Source organism: Staurois parvus, unplaced genomic scaffold, assembly GCF_062004578.1.
Source record: "Staurois parvus isolate SC_StPar_1 unplaced genomic scaffold, SC_StPar_1.0 ptg000019l, whole genome shotgun sequence".
NCBI lineage: Eukaryota > Metazoa > Chordata > Amphibia > Anura > Ranidae > Staurois > Staurois parvus.
This window is the reverse complement of record NW_028317815.1, coordinates 26738280-26758627: the sequence shown is the minus strand read 5'-3', so window position 1 is coordinate 26758627 and position 20348 is coordinate 26738280. Positions and strand designations below refer to the sequence as shown.

The window sequence follows — 20348 nt, the reverse complement described above, 5'->3', positions numbered from 1 at the left end:
ACATATTACAGGACACATTAAAGGGCACTGCATTAAAGTGTTCCTAAACCTAGGACCCTGCATACAACCTATGTGGTCTCCCACAGTACACAGAACAAGGAAATGCAATTATTTTAGTAAATATAAACTTCTAAATACCTTTCCTCATCAGCAGTTAGATCAGTCTTGTGACTTCTATCAGTGTCCAGCAGACCACTGGTTAAAGCTTGTTGGAGGAGTTTTCTCAAGGAGGATGCAGAATCCCTGACCTCTGTCTGGGCAGTGCTGATTAGCCCTGTGCTGATCACAAGTACTTTCCCAACAAAAAAAAACCTCTCTAGGAATACACACCAAATTGAGCATGTGCCGTGTCTCCACACGATATGTCTTATCAGGAGATATGAAGGGGGCACTGGAAGAAGGGGAGGATCAGAGAAGTCAGGATCAAACAGCATTTTTACACAATGCAGATGGTTAACCCCTTAGGTTCCACAGTGAATATAACATCATGCTTTACTGCATATAAAGACTGATTTTATGGTTGTGGGTTTAGTAACACTTTACGGCAGCCGCGTATCCATTAGGCTACCAATGCACCAAAATGGATGAAAATCACTAGAGATGAGCGAATCGAACCAGGCGAAGTGGAATTCGATTCGAATTTCAGGAAAAATTCGATTTGCGTCGAATCCGAATATTAGCCTACTTCGGGTGCGCGAATCGGATTTTTCCCGATCAGCCTGCAAAAGTGTCCCTGCAGAGAGCTCCGCTATTTCTGACAGTTCTCTGACAGTTCCTTCACATGTACAGCGGTTGAAACATTGTATCTATTTGTTTCCATTTAGGATACAGATGTTTTTATTCGGAAACAGATACAATGTTTCAACCGCTGTAAATGTGAAAGTCAGAGAACTGTCAGAAATAGAGGAACTCTGCAGATACACTTTTTGCCGGTTTGGAATTATTCTTATTTTCATCCTACTTCTTCTTCTTCTTCATCCTCATCCTCAGAAGAAGAAGAAGAGGATGAGGATGAGGATGAAGAAGAAGAAGAAGAAGTAGGATGAAAATAAGAAGAATTCCAAGCCGGCAAAAAGTGTATCTGCAGAGCTCCTCTAAGTGTATCTGCAGAATAGAGGAGCTCTGCAGATACACTTTTTGCCGGCTTGGAATTCTTCTTATTTTCATCCTACTTCTTCTTCTTCTTCCTCTTCATCCTCATCCTCTTCTTCTTCTTCTGAGGATGAGGATGAAGAAGAAGAAGAAGAAGTAGGATGAAAATAAGAAGAATTCCAAGCCGGCAAAAAGTGTATCTGCAGAGCTCCTCTAAGTGTATCTGCAGAATAGAGGAAAATAGCGGAGCTCTGCAGATACACTTAGCGGAGCTCTGCAGATAGATACAGCGGTTGAAACATAGGCTATGTTTCAACCGCTGTATGGAGTGAATGTCAGAGAACTGTCAGAAATAGCCTATTTCTGACAGTTCTCTGACATTCACTCCATACAGCGGTTGAAACATAGCCTATGTTTCAACCGCTGTATCTATCTGCAGAGCTCCGCTAAGTGTATCTGCAGAGCTCCGCTATTTCTGACAGTTCTGTGACATTCCCTCCATACAGCGGTTGAAACATTGTATCTATTTGTTTCCATTTATGGAAACAAATAGATACAATGTTTCAACCGCTGTATGGAGGGAATGTCACAGAACTGTCAGAAATAGGCTATTTCTGACAGTTCTGTGACATTCCCTCCATACAGCGGTTGAAACTCCTTCTTCTCATCCTTCTCCTTCTCCTTCTTCTCATCCTTCTCCATCTTCTCATCCTTCTCCTTCTCCTTCTTCTCATCCTTCTCCTTCTCCTTCTCCTTCTTCTCATCCTTCTCCTTCTTCTCATCCTTCTTCTCATCCTTCTCCTTCTTCTCATCCTTCTTCTCATCCTTCTCCTTCTTCTCATCCTTCTTCTTCTTCTCATCCTTCTTCTTCTTCTCATCCTTCTCCTTCTTCTCATCCTTCTTCTCATCCTTCTCCTTCTTCTCATCCTTCTTCTCATCCTTCTTCTCATCCTTCTTCTCATCCTTCTCCTTCTTCTCATCCTTCTCCTTCTCCTTCTTCTCATCCTTCTCCTACTTCTCATCCTTCTCCTTCTCCTTCTCCTTCTTCTCATCCTTCTCCTTCTCCTTCTTCTCATCCTTCTCCTTCTCCTTCTTCTCATCCTTCTCCTTCTTCTCATCCTTCTCCTTCTTCTCATCCTTCTCCTTCTTCTCATCCTTCTCCTTCTTCTCATCCTTCTCCTTCTCCATCTTCTCATCCTTCTCCTTCTCCTTCTTCTCATCCTTCTCCTTCTCCTTCTTCTCATCCTTCTCCTTCTTCTCATCCTTCTCATCCTTCTCCTTCTCCTTCTTCTCATCCTTCTCCTTCTTCTCATCCTTCTCCTTCTCCTTGTCCTTCCTCATCTCCAAGGGCATTTAAATTAAAGGTACAGTGTTCTGCACTAATTTAAAGGCTCTCTGAAGCCTAGAAACCCTTTTAATAAGTTAAATTCGTAGCGAATTAATTCGCATCGAATCGAATTTCTTCCTCAAATTCGGCGAATCAGCCGAATCGAATTTTTGAATAATTCACTCATCTCTAAAAATCACACATGACCCTTTTTAGCATTACAATGTACCACAACACATTTACTAAAACTAGAAAGTGTAAAATCTGGTGCAGCTTTGCACAGAAACCACTCAGCATACAGTTTTTTTTTGCCAAAGCTTAATTGCACAAACTGAAGATAGAAGCTGGTTGGCTACCATTGACAGCTGCACCAGATTTTGCACTCTTCAGCTAAATCAACCCCATGGTATGTGCTTAGTGGTGTCATGTGTTGTGTTTTGTAATCTATTGTACAGTGCTTTGGGATGCCATTGACAATAAATGTCACCACATATAGAGCAGAAGTGTTGCCATGCATGTTGGCAACAGGAATTAATGAGCACAATTTAGTGTCCATGGTTCTAAGACTGTAATTTAGGGTTGAATTTTTCTATTTTTGTTCAGTATTTCATCTCCTAAAATAAATCCTTGATGTCTCTTCACTCATTATATTCACTTGTTTCTTTCTCTTTGAAGCCATCATTTTGTCTGACAGATATCAGTGATTAGATAGGTATGGTATTTATTAGAGGTGATCAGCTAGAAAATAGCTGTTCATCAAGCTTATAATCTTGTTTGTGAATTGACCCATTTCTTTTGAACGGCAGTTCAATTACAGAATCATTTGTTCATGGCTGGATGAAAATGTTTAACAAGCAATGTGGGGAAGTGACATTTCGACTTCTGATGAAAAAACTGCAACTTTCAACTAAAGATATTTTGAGCTGGCACATACTGTTTTTCGCAGAGACACAAATGTTATTTATTTTAAATGATGACTTTGCATTACACTTTTATGAACTTTTAATATTTACCAGAATACATTCTATTCACCAGGTACATGAATCAGGGTTATCTCCTCAGCATTGTCACTCTTTGCAATTCAAACCTTTTTTAAGTACCTTGGATAATGTTGCCTAGTAAAGTAATCCCCAGAGGGAAAAATATAGATGAAGAGTTTCATGCTGCAAACTCCTTTTAAGGCAGATACAGGCAGCTCGCTTCACAACAATCGTTCTATTATACCTTCTCCTCCCACCATTTTCCTTTTTGCTATGTTCCCTTTGAAAGGTTTCCCTTCACTTCTTGTCCCAGATACACAACAGGAAACAATCAGTAATTTTGCCAAAGTGGTGGAAATCCACTCAACTAGGCTAGGTTCCCGAAAAATGATCTGAGGCCACTATAAGGCATCCAGGTGGTTACCCTTCTTTTTCTTTTGCTATGTACAATGGGGATAATGTGTGGCAAATCAAGTGTTTGGTGCAAGGTGGCAGTGCAGCCTTTTTGACTTGAATTGACGAGTTTTACAGGTGATGCTACCTTTCAACTCAGCATGCCATGTTAAATTTTCCATGGCATATGAACTGCCAACTTTGGCTGTATTTTAGATTTTAGTGGGGGTAAAACCATGGCTCTGTCATCTTTACTACGTTATTCAGAATGTAAAAGAGGCCTTAGCTGTCAGAAAAACTATCTCCATTAAACAATGCCCCCTCTATTCTTGCTCATTAACAACTCAGACGTTTTGTATTTTTCCTTCACTTTCAGCCCTGGTGACAATGATTACCAGTACAAATAAATACTTGACAAAGTTGCTAATCTTTCTATACAAAAAAGTTTGGCTTTAGATATAGTGAAACTGGATCCATGTTACAAGTGTTAAATAGGGTAAACCTGTGTTTGCCTCAAACATCCAGTTGTGAGAAAGGTGGTCAGATGTTTCCAATTCCCCTGAAAAGAATTGAATATCTAAAATGAACACAGATTTGCAGCTGTTTACATCACACTATATTATATATATATAAAGCTCATAGGTGCAAACAAAAGATAAATATATAAACATTTTTTGTAGCTTACTAAACAGACCACACCGACTTCATAAAGCAATATTAATTTCATGAACACTATTCCTTAAAATATTGGTGTTAGAATTGAAGCCAAAAATGTATGTATCAAACTTCTTAATAAACACAACATTTAGGAAGAGATATGTGTGCAAAATCCCCCTTTTCCATCTGTAAGTTGTTCTCCTAATTATTTTGCATGCTAACAGAGAAAGGTTGTGTAGGAAGGTTCTGGAATGTCTCATTCAAGGACGTATATTTTCTAAGGGAATAGGCTGTCAGACCAGGCTCCTGCTTAACTTGTCATATCTGAACTTAAACTGATCTCACCTTTCAATGTGAAAGTCTTAAAAACAAATCTTGAGCTAACAAAAATATGGCATATGTTTTATTTGTTTCCATCTATTATATCCCAATGTGATAAAAAGCAGAAGAGCAGTTAAAAGACTATTTATACATAGCACAATAACACTGAATATAGTTTAGAGTGATATATGTTTATATGACTTTGGCTTTCAAAGATCTTGTAGGATAAAGTGATTTGTAAATGTGATACATATCTAGTTATTGGGAAACTACACTGACTTGAAAGGCTTATACAATCATTACTGAGATTTGTTTTAATTAAAGCTTCTGTATTATTTCTTCTAGGAAATATAGGCCTCATGCATGAGAGTTCCTAAAGGAACAACTGTCTTGGGCTGCTCATAGGCAGACAGATATCTAACTAGTAGCCATAGGTCTTAAAAATTCTGCCTGTCCTTAAAAAAGAGGACACTATCTGTAAAAGTTGTGCCCAAAAAAGAAGAGTAGAAGGCAAAGGACTTGTCACCAGTATTACACGTGAGCTCTCCACAGCTGATATTCTTCCTATGAATGACTTAACGTACCTTTTTCTGCACTGAGGGGATGATTTACTAAGGCTGTTTACTTTGTAAACAAAAATTTTTTTCCCTTAGCTGAAAAGAGAAGTATGGGTTTCTTTAAAAACAATTCTCACCTATGTGGATGCAGCATCGGTCTCACTTTGCTACGAAGACTGAGAAACACTGCTCTGCTCCTGTACCTCCATCTCTCACTGGAGTGCCAGGCTGTGGAGAGGGAGGTAGTGGCTGATTCAGGTTTGCTGAGAGGTTGAGCCAGCTGCCACTCCAGGCATCTGGATGGATCCCAACTGTAAAGGAGGGATCGATCCAGAGCCTGGACTGGCTGAGTGACATCAGCCAACAATGTGCTTTAGCTCGCTGTCAGCTGAATACAGGTCACAGGAGTACAGAACAAACTGCACTCCTGTGATCCATAGGAGAAGAAGGGCCAAAAAAGCTTTAGCTATGCTTCTTCTTTAGTGAATTATTTGAATGTTCTGTTGACTTCCATCATCCAGACATGTGTAAGCATGACTTTCCTTGCATATGATTGGGTATTTTTTGCAAAGTGAATTTTCACCTCATTCACTAAACTAAGGGAAAAATCCCTTGCAAGGGGATCACAGAATAAACATACTAGAAGCAGGGAGATGCATGCAGTGCAGATTACTCTTAGGCAAGGAGCACAGTAGGGACAATACAAAATCTCATGAGACTAGCAATCAGAGGCAACAGTGTCTGAGATGATCTCACACAGCAGATATACAGCTATGAGGCTGTAGGTAAAGGGGCATTTATGCACCCTTGCATACCAGAAGGTGCATTGCCATTTTCCATGAGAAATTCAAGACAAAAATGAAATCTCTCTGGGTACTACTTAGAAACAATTAACATTTTTAAATGTTCCTTATAACAGGTCCAGATTCACTTTAAGTGAGTGGCTGTTAGTATAACTGTTAAATTATTGCAATGTAAAAATGTGCTAGTTTTGTTTTAACCCTTCCAAAAAGGAAATTTCCATGTACAAAAATTAAGCTCCTCCAAGTGCACATGTCAATTGTTATTGCTCCCTGGTGGGGAAATAAATAGCACAGCCTCCATTAGTGATGCTTTAATTGGGAACAACACTTGTGATTATAAATGTGTTAATTGTGTTTTACAATAAAGAAAACCTGAATAGTTCAATCTGAAGCTAGGGATATGTGGGCTATTAAACCTCTCACTACTTAGAGGTTTAACCAACTGTTGGCAGTCATCTCATTTGCAACAGACTTAAAGCAATGTGATGCTAATGAGATAACATTGTCCTATTATCTGTGATCCCTGAGTAGCCCTAGGCTACGTGGTTGCTTGCAGTGGACAGCTTATGCAAGCCATAGATCATGCAATTTTCTTTCCTATCACCACAAGTGGAAGGAAAGAAAATTGCTCAATTCCCCCATCAAAACAATCAGATGATGGCACTAATCATTCTAAAAAACTCAACAGGCTGGTTGTACACAAGTCAATTGTCAGACCAGACAATACATACATGGATTGAAATTTGGCTGGTTCGTGTTAAACTAACCGAATTTCGATCCATGTATGGCTCGCTTAAAGCTATCCATATATGGCTGGCTTAGGCAGCTCCCTCAACAAGTGGTGTAAGCTTTTTAGGCACTACTTACTGTAAAAAAGGCCACATAACTTGACCATATTTGAAGTAGAAAATTAATGAAGATCATCATGAGGTTCAGGGAGACTCCATCAATCATATAAAACAACACAAAGCAAAAAAAAAAACAGAAGCAAAAACAGTAGCCCATAATAACCAATGACATTTACTGAAGGCATATGGCTAAATAAGATAAATACTGTCTGGTTGCTCTTTGTTTTCCAGCCATTTGATATTGCCTTAATATATAATTTTGCAATGTTGTATGTAGATAATCTTGCATAAATTAGGTAAATGCGAAGAAGCAGTGTGGTATACACTGTGCTTTTCAGATGTGTTAAAAGTCTATTAGGTAAAATATGCTTGATTTCTGATCTGAACAGATTTACATACAACTTGGCACTTCCTAAATGCCACAGTTTTTGTCTGTCAGACTGCCAGGCAATTAAAGAAACAATAGTGAGACAAATTTCTGACTAAAGAGTTGAGGGGTATCGCACAGCAACCAATCAAATTCCAGCTGAAATGTTCTACATATGGGATAGAACAGAGATAGGGAGCCCTGGAGAGGTGAATTTCTACCTAAACAATATGAAAGAGCTCAAGGATCTCCGGGGTGCAGCTTTTTTTCAAAAGACGATAACCTAGCAAGGTCCATTAAAAATAAAGAAGGTTTGGAGAGTTCACAGGTCAGTAGTAATTAATACAGAGCTCATAGATCAGTAGTATGTAAAGAATAAGTAACATTGCTTTTACCACGCAGCCTAGTTAATGCAAAAAAAGCAAAAAAAATAAATATATATATATCTTTTATATATATATATATATATATATATCATTTATACTATATATATATTTATATGTTTGTGTATATATATATATATATATATATATATATGCCTTTCTATAACCGATCATTTTTTAACATTCAATATATTATATTGTTTCAGATTAAAATATATCTTTATTAAAATTCCAGTAGAACATTATTTTTAATACAAGATTAGATTTTGTGCTTTTTTATCTCAGTTCTAACGTTTGCACAGGAGTTTCATTATTCTATAGAGTTTTGGTGCTGTACTTATTTACAACATGTCATTTAGATGATGAATGAAATGCTGATTATCGTCAACACTTTATAACTCTGAGAAATAACAGATAGGAGGGAGGTTACAACTCCAGTGTTTGGAAAGGATTAAAGGGCAAGCTTGCGGAGCATAGGGAGTCAACAGTTTGGGTAGTATTATAAATGATTTGTAGTTCCAAGAATAAAATAAATTCATGGAAGTATTCAACCTTTTTGCGATTTGTTATTCTATATCACGTTTATTAGATACCACATATACATGTCATATTATTCCAAATTAACTTTTAACCTTGTTAATTAGGTTGTCTAAATGTGTATTGAAAATGTAAATCTGGGACATCTATGATGAAGCACATCTTTCATTAGAGTCAAATTTAGTTATTTATTGACTGTTTTAAGTACGTTAAACATGTGCCTTGACAACACTGCCTGCAAAACAGTTCTGAACTCTGAACTGCTATACTATAAAGCTACAAAGGTTTTTACTTCAGAGATTACATTCTTTTTTACTTGAAGGAATACTTTACTTACAATTTTCTTGTATAATATAATCCCAGAAAAATTTTAAAAGCTCAGGAATGTTTGTACAGATAATTCTTACTTTGCCTCTCTAAAAATAAACATCCCATCATATCCCTGTTTTACAAAGAGATTTAAAATTGGCAGCATTGTTGGCATTGATCACAAACGTTTTTCTGCATGATACAAAATATCATTCAGATTTACTGTAACATCTAGTTAATTGGCTTCCACATACATAGTGTATATGACATTGGGGTTGGGCCATTAGGTTGTAAGCTTCTTCAAGTTAGGAAATTAAGCAAATGGATACATTACACATTATTTAAATTGGTTGTAAACCTCAGACACAAAATATGAACAAAACATACTCCTCTATATTGTGTACTTGTCTCAATTAAAAGCATTAAGCGCTATTTCTGACTGCTGCTGCGTTTCTCTGCTATCGGCATAAATCAATTCTGACAAGTTTTCCTGACACCAAGAGAAAAATGGTGATGGAGAGGGACCTCCATCAGATTGACAGCCTCAGCTACAGTCATGGCCGAAATTGTTGGCACCCTTGATATTTCTCCAGGAAATCATGTATTTCTCACGAAACGTATTGCATTAACACATGTTTTGCTATACACATGTTTATTCCCTTTGTGTGTATTGGGACAAAACAAAAAAAGGGAGGAAAGAAAGCAAATTCGACATAATGTCACACAAACCTCCAAAAATGGGCTGGACAAAAGTATTGGCACCCTTTCACAACTGCGGATAAATAAGAATGTTACAAGCATGTGATGCTCCTGTAAACTCACCTGGGGCAAGTAACAGGTGTGGGCAATATAGAAATCACACCTGAAAGCAGATAAAAAGGAGAGACGTTCACTTAACCTTTGCATTGTGTGTCTGTCTGTGCCACACTAAGCATGGACAACAGAAAGAGGAGACGAGAACTGTCTGAGGACCTGAGAACCAAAATTGTGGCAAAATATCAACAATCTCAAGGTTACAAGTCCATCTCCAGAGAACTAGATTTGCCTTTGTCCACAGTGCGCAACATTATCAAGAAGTTTGCAACCCATGGCACTGTAGCTAATCTCCCTGGTCGTGGACGGATGAGGAAAATTGATGAAAGATTGCAACGCAGAATAGTCCGGATGGTGGATAAGCAGCCCCAAACATGTTCCAAAGACATTCAAGCTGTCCTGCAGGCTCAGGGAGCATCAGTGTCAGCGCGAACTATCCGTCGACATTTAAATGAAATGAAACGCTATGGCAGGAGACCCAGGAGGACCCCACTGCTGACACAGAGACATAAAAAAGCAAGACTACAGTTTGCCAAAATGTACTTGAGTAAGCCAAAAGCCTTCTGGGAAAACGTCTTGTGGACAGATGAGACCAAGATAGAGCTTTTCGGTAAAGCACATCATTCTACTGTTTACCGAAAACGGAATGAGGCCTACAAAGAACAAAACACAGTACCTACGGTAAAATATGGTGGAGGTTCAATGATGTTTTGGGGTTGTTTTGCTGCCTCTGGCACTGGGTGCCTTGACTGTGTGCAAGGCATCATGAAATCTGAGGATTACCAAAGGATTTTGGGTCGCACTGTAGGGCCCAGTGTCAGAAAGCTGGGTTTGCGTCCAAGATCCTGGGTCTTCCAGCAGGACAATGACCCCAAACATACGTCAAAAAGCACTCAGAAATGGATGGCAAAGAAGCGCTGGAGAGTTCTGAAGTGGCCAGCAATGAGCCCAGATCTAAATCCCATTGAACACCTGTGGAGAGATCTTAAAATTGCTGTTGGGAAAAGGTGTCCTTCCAATAAGAGAGACCTGGAGCTGTTTGCAAAGGAAGAGTGGTCCAAAATTCCGGGTGAGAGGTGTCAGAAGCTTATTGATGGTTATAGGAAGCGACTGATTTCAGTTATGTTTTCCAAAGGGTGTGCAACCAAATATTAAGTTAAGGGTGCCAATACTTTTGTCCAGCCCATTTTTGGGGTTTTGTGTGACATTATGTCATATTTGCTTTTCTGCCTCTGTTTTATATTTGTTCCAATACATACAAAGGGAATAAACATGTGTATAGCAAAACATGTGTTAATGCAATACCTTTTTTGTGTGAAATACTTGATTTTCAGGAAAAATATCAAGGGTGCCAACAATTTCGGCCATGACTGTATATTCTTGTGTGCTGTGTGAAGGGGGGTGTGTCCCTTCTCTCCAATCAGCTCTCAAAGCTCTCCTCACTGAGCTCTGCAGAGTATAATTTCAGTTCTGCACTCCTTTTTTCTGAACTCTGGCAAGCCTTATAAATTCCGCACTTTGTACAGATGTAGAGAAGAGAATACTGCAGACAGACAGGTACAACTTCTGTAGAAAGATGTGTTTCATCTCTCTGTATCACCTAAGGTTAGTCACTTTGTTGGGTATATGTAAGGGTTTGCATTCACTTTAAAGAATTACAGAGACTTATTTTCTAAATTGACACAAGTACTGGACATTGAACCAAACTGGCTCCTTTGCACAAAAAATCTTCCCTATATACAGTAACTCAATAACAAATGAGACATGACTTGAGATGGTGGAAAACTTCCTCTAAATAAACCCTGATCTTCCATTACCCAGTGCATATATTTTGAAAGGCCTAGCACTAGTCCTTGATAGTATCTTTCATTTTGAACACATGTTCAAATAAATTAAAGGCACAGTGCTGGTTCATTTTCTTATTCATTCATAGATTTTCTGGAGGAAAAGTCTATCTATCCTCAACTCTATTTACAACATTTGTGTATATGTGAGTATGGTGTGTTTGTCATTTGAAAGGGCAGTGATACATTTTTCTCTGAAATTGTAACCTATTAGATCAGTATTTTCAAATATATATTATATTCACCTTTGAAATTTCACACATATCAGTACGTTTTTTGGATGTCATGGCACAGTAAATAGACAAAAGCTGGACACCTCACTTTACACAAAACGTACTGACAAGAATACCTTACTTCACTATTCAAAGGGGCAGCACAGTGGCTAAATGTTTAGCACTTCCACCTGGCAGTACTAGGGTCATTGGTTCAAATCCCAGCCACAGTACCACCTGCCTGCATGTTCTCTCTGTGCCTGTAGGTTTCCTCTGGGTACTCCAGTTTCCTCCCGTTTCCTCCCACACTCCAAAGACATGCTGGTAGGTTAATTGGATCCTGTCTAAATTGGCCCTAGTATGTGTATGTATGAATGTAAGTTAGGGACCTTAGATTGTATGCCCCTTGAGGGTTAGGGACTGATGTGAATGTACAATATATATATATATAATAATAAATAAAATATCTCATCCAGGGTTTCATCATGGCTTTGTACATGTGTTTGTAATTGGTTGTGTCCCTATGTCACAGCTCTTAATGGTACTACATACAACCTAATGAACATTCCTTACACTTATATAAAGAACATTTCTCTCTTAATAATACCCAGAGGAAGCACTTGATTCAGCATTGACCAAAGCAATTAACAAATGGTATGACATGACAAACACTTCCATGGACAGACTAGTCTGTGTTAAAACTTAAATCATCTATTCTCAAACAATATAAAACACAACACATAAGAACCTGTGATTGTAAACCTTTCTTTTTTAAATAATACAAATGCCATACTTACCTGCTCGGTGCAATGGTTTTGCACAGAACAGCTCCAATCCTCCTCTTCTGGGGTCCCCCGCCAGCGCTTCTGGCTTCACCTCCTTGGCGATTGCCCCCATAGGAAGCTGCGCAGGCTTGATCCCGAGCTACACTGCCTGTGTCTATAGACACAGACAGCGTGGCTCAGCCCCACCCCCCATTCCCTCATCACAGGATTTGATTGACAGTAGCAGGAGCCAATGGCTTTCAATTTACTCTGTGAACAGAGAGAGAGTGGAGAATGCTGCTGCTCTCAGCCACACATTTGGGTCAAAATCCGGCTCAGGTTAGTATGGGGGGGGGGGGATAATATGGGGATCCTGTGACATGGTAGGGGTTTTTTTTAACCTTAACACAGAGAATGCATTAAAGTAAAAAATGTTAGCCTTTAGAGGCACTTTAAGGCATAAACTAAAAGTACCATGACTACCAGTGTATTACGCAAAAAAGTCCATTCATACTCATTTCATACAAGCAGATTCAGATATAGTAAGGGACCAGTAGCGATCTCACAAATATAGGCTTGTTTCAGATGTTTAACTGTAACACATGCGACTTAACATTTAAATTGACCCTATAATGTTCACCCACATAGTGTAATACAGTTTAAGATCAACAGATATTTGGACTGCAACACTGAATTTTGTGTGTACATTTGTGTTACAATATCCTTGTTCCCTAACATACATTGATAAAGCCATTGGACTGTTCAAGAAAAGGTTCAAAAAGCATTGGAGTTATTATTAGAGTAGCAATCAACTCACAACAAGGGAAATACATTGACTCAAAGACTCCAGTGGCTGTACATTTTGTGACACAAAGGCAACAGGTTTATAACTTAGGAGGCACAGTTATTGAACATGTCTTCAAGTGCTTCAGGTGAAGTGACAGGCACAAAACACTTTTACAACATGAACCATTTTTGGTACATTGCCTGAACACCGGACAGTTAGGACTCTCAAACCCCTCATTATCATGTCTCCTCGAGAGTAGATGAACATACATAATAACCTGGGTAAACCTATGGGGTGATGATAACACATCCTACAATTCTCCATATGAACAATTATACTTTTTGCCTCCTCTATGTAAGCAGTAAACATACTTTATAGTCAAGATCAGAGATGATTTGTGGTTGCATGTTTACTTTAAATATGTAACAATGATATAGGGTAAGATCTATAGTGTGTTTTGAAGTGTAACAATTTTTTTCATATCCCCCACTCTTCATGTAAATGTACACTTTTTTACATGCTCCCTTCCCCTCTTTTATAGTATATGTCTCTCACCCTCCCCCCATTTTTTAATAGTTATGAGCATCTTTTTATCATGGCTTAAATTCAGGTTTAATGGGCATATACTTCATTGAGAGATACTTATCTAGGCACATTCTTGGTTAAAGTACATAAAGGGCTAACATTTAGCGTCAGAGGCACTATAAGGTCATTCTTACATCATGGCTTTGTACATGTGTTTGTAATTGGTTGTTGGTACTATTTAAGCTCTATGTCTATGTTAGTGCTATAAAAAGGGGTCCTGTGAGGTTCTGAAACATCAGCCTGTTGCTTTATGTGACTAAAGGACAAGATTATCACTATAATAATGTGTGCTGGTGAGGATCCTTACGTTCCTATGATTCCATGATAGTGCCATCCTCCAATTTACTACAGCATCCTACACAAACTGTGGGTTACTCTGTGAGGAGTGCAACAGATACAATACTCTCTATATATGGTTCCTGAGCTTATCAGCAGTGTAAAATCACCCTTGTTTTTTTTTCCAAAATTTTGTATTACTTTCAAACATTCATTATATACACAAGATAGTATACTTTTACCCATCCTGACAGATACTGGCAGGACTGGTTAAAGTATGCTCCTAGATTGTAAGCTCGAAAGAGCAGGGCCCTCAATCCCCTCATGTTTTGCATTGTATTGGTATTGTTCTGTCACATGTTCTGTCCCCCTTTGTAATGTACAGCACTGAGCGAACTATTGGCTCTTTATAAATACTGTATAATATAATAATACCTTGTGTATTTAATGAAACGATGTAGCTCTAGATGCCTACAGGTTCTCTTTATGTACAATATGTGATTATTAACTACTTGCCCTCCTGTGGACTTACCTCCCTTCCTGACCAGGCCATTTTTTAAGTTACCGTGCTGCGTTATTTAACTGCCATTTTCGCGGTCATGCAATGCTGCACCCAAATGAAATTTAGGTCCTTTTTTCCCATGAATTGAGCTTTCTTTTGGTAGTACTTGATTGCCTGTGAGTTTTCTTTTTGCGCTAGAAAAAAAAAAGACTGACAATCTTGAGAAAAATATATTTTTGACTTTTTGCTATTAAACATGTCCAGTAAAAAAAATTGAAAATCTAATTTTCTCATAAATTTAGGCCAAAAATGTATTCTGCTACATGTCTTTGCTAAAAAAAATCCCAATATGTGTAAATTAATTGGTTTACATGAAAGTTATAATGTTTACAAATGGAAGTATAGACACTGGAATATTTTTTTTAATTTGTACTAGTAATGGTGGTGATCAGAGACTTATAGCGGGACTGTGGGACTGCGGCAGGCATTCTGACACTGGGAGGAACTGACTTGGTGTCGCTTGCATCCCCAGGGACACCAATACAGTGATCAGTGCTAAAAAAAAGCACTGACACTGTACTAAGGGCACTGGGCAGGAAAGGGTTAACATGAAGGGTCATCAAAGGGTTAACTGTGTGCTGTTTCACTGTAAGCTCTGTGTGTGGGCTTCACTGTTATCACACTACTTTGCATGGTTGTGCTGTGCACAGCCATCCAAAGCAGTGTGCATGAGCTGACAGGGAGGAGAACTGTATTGTTTACATACAGTTCTCCTCCCTGTCAGAGATGCTCAGTAATGACCGGCTGGGACCCGGTGATGGACAGCTGCGGCCATGAATGGTAGAGCAGGTAGGTCGCGCGTGCGCCTCACATGCGCCCTCTACCCGAAAATGCATAATGACGTATATATACATGATTTTTCACACCCGTGCTGCCCTGTAGCAGTATATCTGCTATAGGGCGGTCGGGAAGTGGTTAACTAAACCATCCAGGAAATATAACTTTGTGTTTAGTATGCCTAAGTAGAATTACTATCCCTCATTTACCATCCAATGTTTAGTTACAAAAAAAATCTAATTAATTTTTCGTGAATGTGAACTGAAACTACAGTGCATTAATATTTTATATTCAAAGTAAATATCTAAAGATAATTAAAATACATTTTTTTACCTGGTAAACCCCCCAGCCTGAAGCATTTTACTTTGCGTATGTGCTCTAATCATGTTCCATTTAGTAATGTATAGCTTCATATTCTACAAGCTTTGTGCCATGTACTCAGAAATGTCTCTTTTAATCAGCCTGAAATGAAAGGAATGCTGCGGAAGAGCAAATGTTTTTATTGCCGGGTCCTGTGGGTCTACTTGTGAATCAGTTCAGAGTGTGCATCCAGTTATGATGATGGTGGTCATATGATACAGAAATAGACTTTGCATGTCATCACAGTATTTGAATTGAAGCATATAAACAGTCAAATCAGTCTTCCTTTTTACACTCTAATAACATAGTCCTTTATAATGTAACAGATTGCATTAATGGGGGAATCTGTTGTTTAGAAGAATAGCCTTGCTTTTGTCCTAAATGATAACCAGTCAAAAGACTGCTATTAATTATTTTTATTATTATTAAAGATATAAAAGTAATGTGTCAGTCACATACACATTTTGATAATGAAATTCTAGGTTGCCAGTATAAAATATAACTTGGCATTTGGTCGTCAGGTTTAATTACATAAAATGCACTACATATTGATTTATTCATGTAGTTGTTTATCAAAAAGTGTTACTTGTAAGATAATTAAGTGTATCATGAAAGAAAGTAAAGCTTTGTGTTACCATTAACCATCTTACTTTCACCAACAATGTAGAGCTTCACTATTTTTTTTTTTTTTTTAATGTAGCTATGTAGATGCTTTTGCATGCATGTAGATCCGTTTTTTTCCCTTTTTGTAACACGTTCATTGAGAAAACAAATTCCCTCTGGGTGATCTATAAATATTGCAAGGATTTTAGCAAACTTTGTTGCAAATTACTACTTTTTTGTTGCTTAGAAGAAATATCCGTATGTTTGTCGATATGCAAAGTAAATCTGAATGGAAGTGACCTTCATTATCAATCAGCTGATGCACTTGTCAGCTTGCCATTTTGCATTGAATTTTACAGAAAATTACAACACTGCAGACTAAAAAGGAAGTGTATTTTTAATAACATTCAGTTACAATATGGCTTGTATAGCAAATGTATATGCTATGTTATTTTTTATTTCCTTTTTTCCAACAAAAGTGGAGATACTTTAAGTATTAATTATTGTTACAAGCATGTGTAGATAAAGAACAATTACCCATGTTGGTAAGTGGGGAATCTTTAGAAAGCCATATAATTTCAGCTTGATTTATTTTTCGTTTTTTTCAAGAACCTTTTTTTTTCAAGATACCACTTTAACCACTTGACCTCCAGAGGATTTACCCCCCTTAATGACCAGACCTCTTTTTGCTACTCGGCGCTGCACTAATTCAACTGATAATTGTGTGGTCATGCAATGCTGCACCCAAACGAAATTTATGCCCTGACCCCCCCATGCTTATCGACAAATGCAAACAGACATAGTTACATAGTTAGTCTGGCTGAAAAAAAGACAAAGTCCATCCAGTTCAACAATTTAAAAAAAAGTTATAATCCTACACCCACAGTTGATCCAGAGGAAGGCAAAAAAAACCCCCCAGCAAAGCATGATCCAATTTCCTCTGCACAGGAAAATAATTCCTTCCTAATCCCCCGAGAGGCAATAGGATATTCCCTGGATCAACTTTACCTATAAATGTTAGTATCCCGTTATATTCTGTGTGTCCAAGAAAGATTCCAGGCCTTTTTTAAAGCAATCCACTGAGCTGGCCAGAATCAACTCTTGAGGGAGTCTATTCCACATTTTCACAGCTCTCATAGTGAAGAAACCTTTCTGTGTTTGGAGATTACATTTCTTTTCCTCCAGACATAAAGAGTGCCCCCTTGCCCTCTGTGATGACCTCAGGGTGGATAACTCTACACCGAGTTCACTATATGAACCACTGATGTATTTATACATGTTGATCATATCCCCCCTTAATCTCCTCTTCTCAAGTACTTCTCTTCTCTGTACTTTCTCCAGTTCCCCAATGTTCTTTTTGTGAATTGATGCCGAAAACTGAACTTCATATTCCAGATGAGGTCTTACTAATGATATGTACAGGGGTAAAATGATATCTCTCCCTCTGGAGTCTATAGCTCTTTTAATACAAGAGAGGATTTTGCTCGCTTTAGAAACCACAGCTTGGCATTGCATGCCATTTTTAAACTTGTGATCTGTTAGAACTCCCAGATCCTTCTCCACCATTGATTCCCCCAGTTGTACTCCGCCTAGTATGTATGATGCATGCATATTCTTAGCCCCCAAGTGCATAACCTACATTTATCAACATTAAATCTCATTTGCCACATAGTTGCCCAATTACACAGTGCATTGAGGTCATGTCAAGCAGGCATATGTAAATGGTGATTGCACCACAAATGTGAGGCACCATGTTGGATTGTGAGCAATAATTCTAGTGCCATGGCTCATGTTTAACTCTAAACTGATAACTTGTAAATGCTTTTAAAGTGCTGCTTATTGTTGCCATTTCACTGATGTATGCAATTTTAAATCTTAACATATTTGGCATTTATTTACATGATACAATATAATTGTTTATGTTTTCTCAAAATAATTAGGTATTATATTGTGTTTGTGTGCACGAAAATTCATTTAAGTGTATTTTTTCCTGAAACCTTGAATTTGATGATTGACAGTGCAAATATTGTACCACATACATGATGTTTGGAGGTTCCACGTAATTTTCTATCAAAAAATATTTTATATATTACCATTTAGCTTTTCTGTTTTGGATGGAGTGAGGATGATTTCTTGTCTTGCCAGGCTTTATTGCTGTCTGTGACCCTTGAAGAGACATCTCCCATCTCCAGCGTGACAGCCAGGATTGACTTCTAAATCATATGGGATGTACAACCAAAAGAGGAACCAATAAGTGCATACTAGAGGGCATATTAAACTGTGGTGCCCATGGCCTCTATGGGACACTTTACAGGGATATATAATAGGAATACACACCAACAGGAGCACAGGATGTCATGACTGTGCTGGAATTTAAATGAGATTTCTCTGGGTCACAGACAGCAATAAAAGTCCAGCAGAGGTTAAAAAAAACTGGTTTATATTACACTTTGAATGACCCAAGCTCTACGAATGCTCCATGAATCTGTTTGATAAGATTTATAACATGACTGGTAAACCATGTGGTTAAAAATGGAAAATCACTGGACTAGAACTTTGATGTCTACCTCAAAATGGACAATTATTGAGTCTTTTTTGTTCATTGAATATGAGACTACATGCAGGTCATATACATTAAAAGAGTTCCAATGTTCCAAATGTGCCTGGGTTTGCCGAAATATTCAAAAGCTAGGAATTGCAAATATTAATGCAAACCCCACTGAAGTCCATACCAGCGGATTCTTTAAGCCCATTCTTCTCATTTTAAAAGCTAATAGGAAATATATTTCAAACAAAGGACACGGGGATCTGGGCATTGCCAGGGGGAATGTGCACCAATACAAAAAAAACAGTTTGGTGGGGAACACCTCTTTTAATAAAGCTGAAAGTGGAACAATAAAAATGCACACTTCCTTTAAATAACATGCCTGGGGCATGCCTTAAACTTATCTACGAAGTGGTTCATCTGTACAATGTAAACAAGCAAAAGGGACATTGAAACCCAGTAAATGACATTTGCCAGCTTGCTTCCCCCTGTTTGTAAACAATCATAACAAACCCTGTTATCCTAGATGGTGGTCTGGTATGGATTATAGGGGGGACCCATAAAAATAGGCTTCCTGTGTCCTAGAAACCAAGGATTCCATGCAGGCTGTATGCAATTTCCAGACTATCATTGCTTTTTATGTGCATCATAAAAACCAATGACAGTTTTGAAAAATAAAACAGTAAACCATTACTTTGATGAGGGTCTCATATGGATTTTAAGAGGGACCCATGCAAAAACAAAACAAGATAGCATAGAGTCCCCTCATTCTCACCAGACCTTTATCCAAGCATTGTAAAGCACCTTGTCTCTGTGTTCATGAGGATAACAGCCTCCTCACTATAACCGTGACCTGGTTGTTGTTGGGGTTGGGGGGGGGGTATCAGAATCTGGAAGCCCCATTTATATTAAAGGAGCTCCAAGATACAGCCCTTCCATGTGACTGACTAAGAGGAACATAGCACCTCTGGTTACTCATTCAAATAACAATCAAAAAGTAAATAAGTACACTGTCATTATAAAAAGAATTACTGTTATTAGAAAGAAAAAAAAACTACATGTAAATCCATCATCAATCACGTTGTCCAGCATGATGAAAGATGCCTGCTAACCTGCAGAAAAAAAAACATGCCAACTCACTGACATGTCTGCTCCCAATGACTGCTTATTGAAAATGACAGCTTCCAGGCCCTTAGCTGGAAATAGACTAAGTGCATGACCAAATATAGGCATAACCATATTTGGTCAATTATATCACCGAGCATACCCATGATGCCACCGACTTAATACAGTCATGTACATATTTGGTCAATTAAGTCACCCAGAATACCCCACCCCTTTGTTTATATTAATCTCATGGACTCTGGAGCTGTCATTTGGACTTGATTCAAACTTCATCCTTAAGCTAACCATACACCATACATGGATCAAAATTTGACCAGTTCATCAGGGACCGGCAGAATTTCGATCTGTGCTATAGCCTGTGATGCTGATGAGTGTATTCTGATGGAAGAGAAGTCTTGCCACTGTCAGAATACAATAGCTCAGTGGGGAATATTCCCCCATCAGCATTGAATGTGTACATGGAGGAATCAAGTCAGTTTTTTTCATGCAACCCACTGACTAATCTATGGGCCTGCCATTCT

At 38.2% G+C, this 20348-nt stretch overlaps 1 protein-coding gene across 1 annotated transcript in view; it reads left to right on the top strand.

Annotated features, from left to right (window-relative positions):
- Positions 1 to 20348, top strand: part of SEMA3A (semaphorin 3A) — a 340089-nt gene that overhangs the window by 182597 nt on the left and 137144 nt on the right. The window lies entirely within an intron of this gene.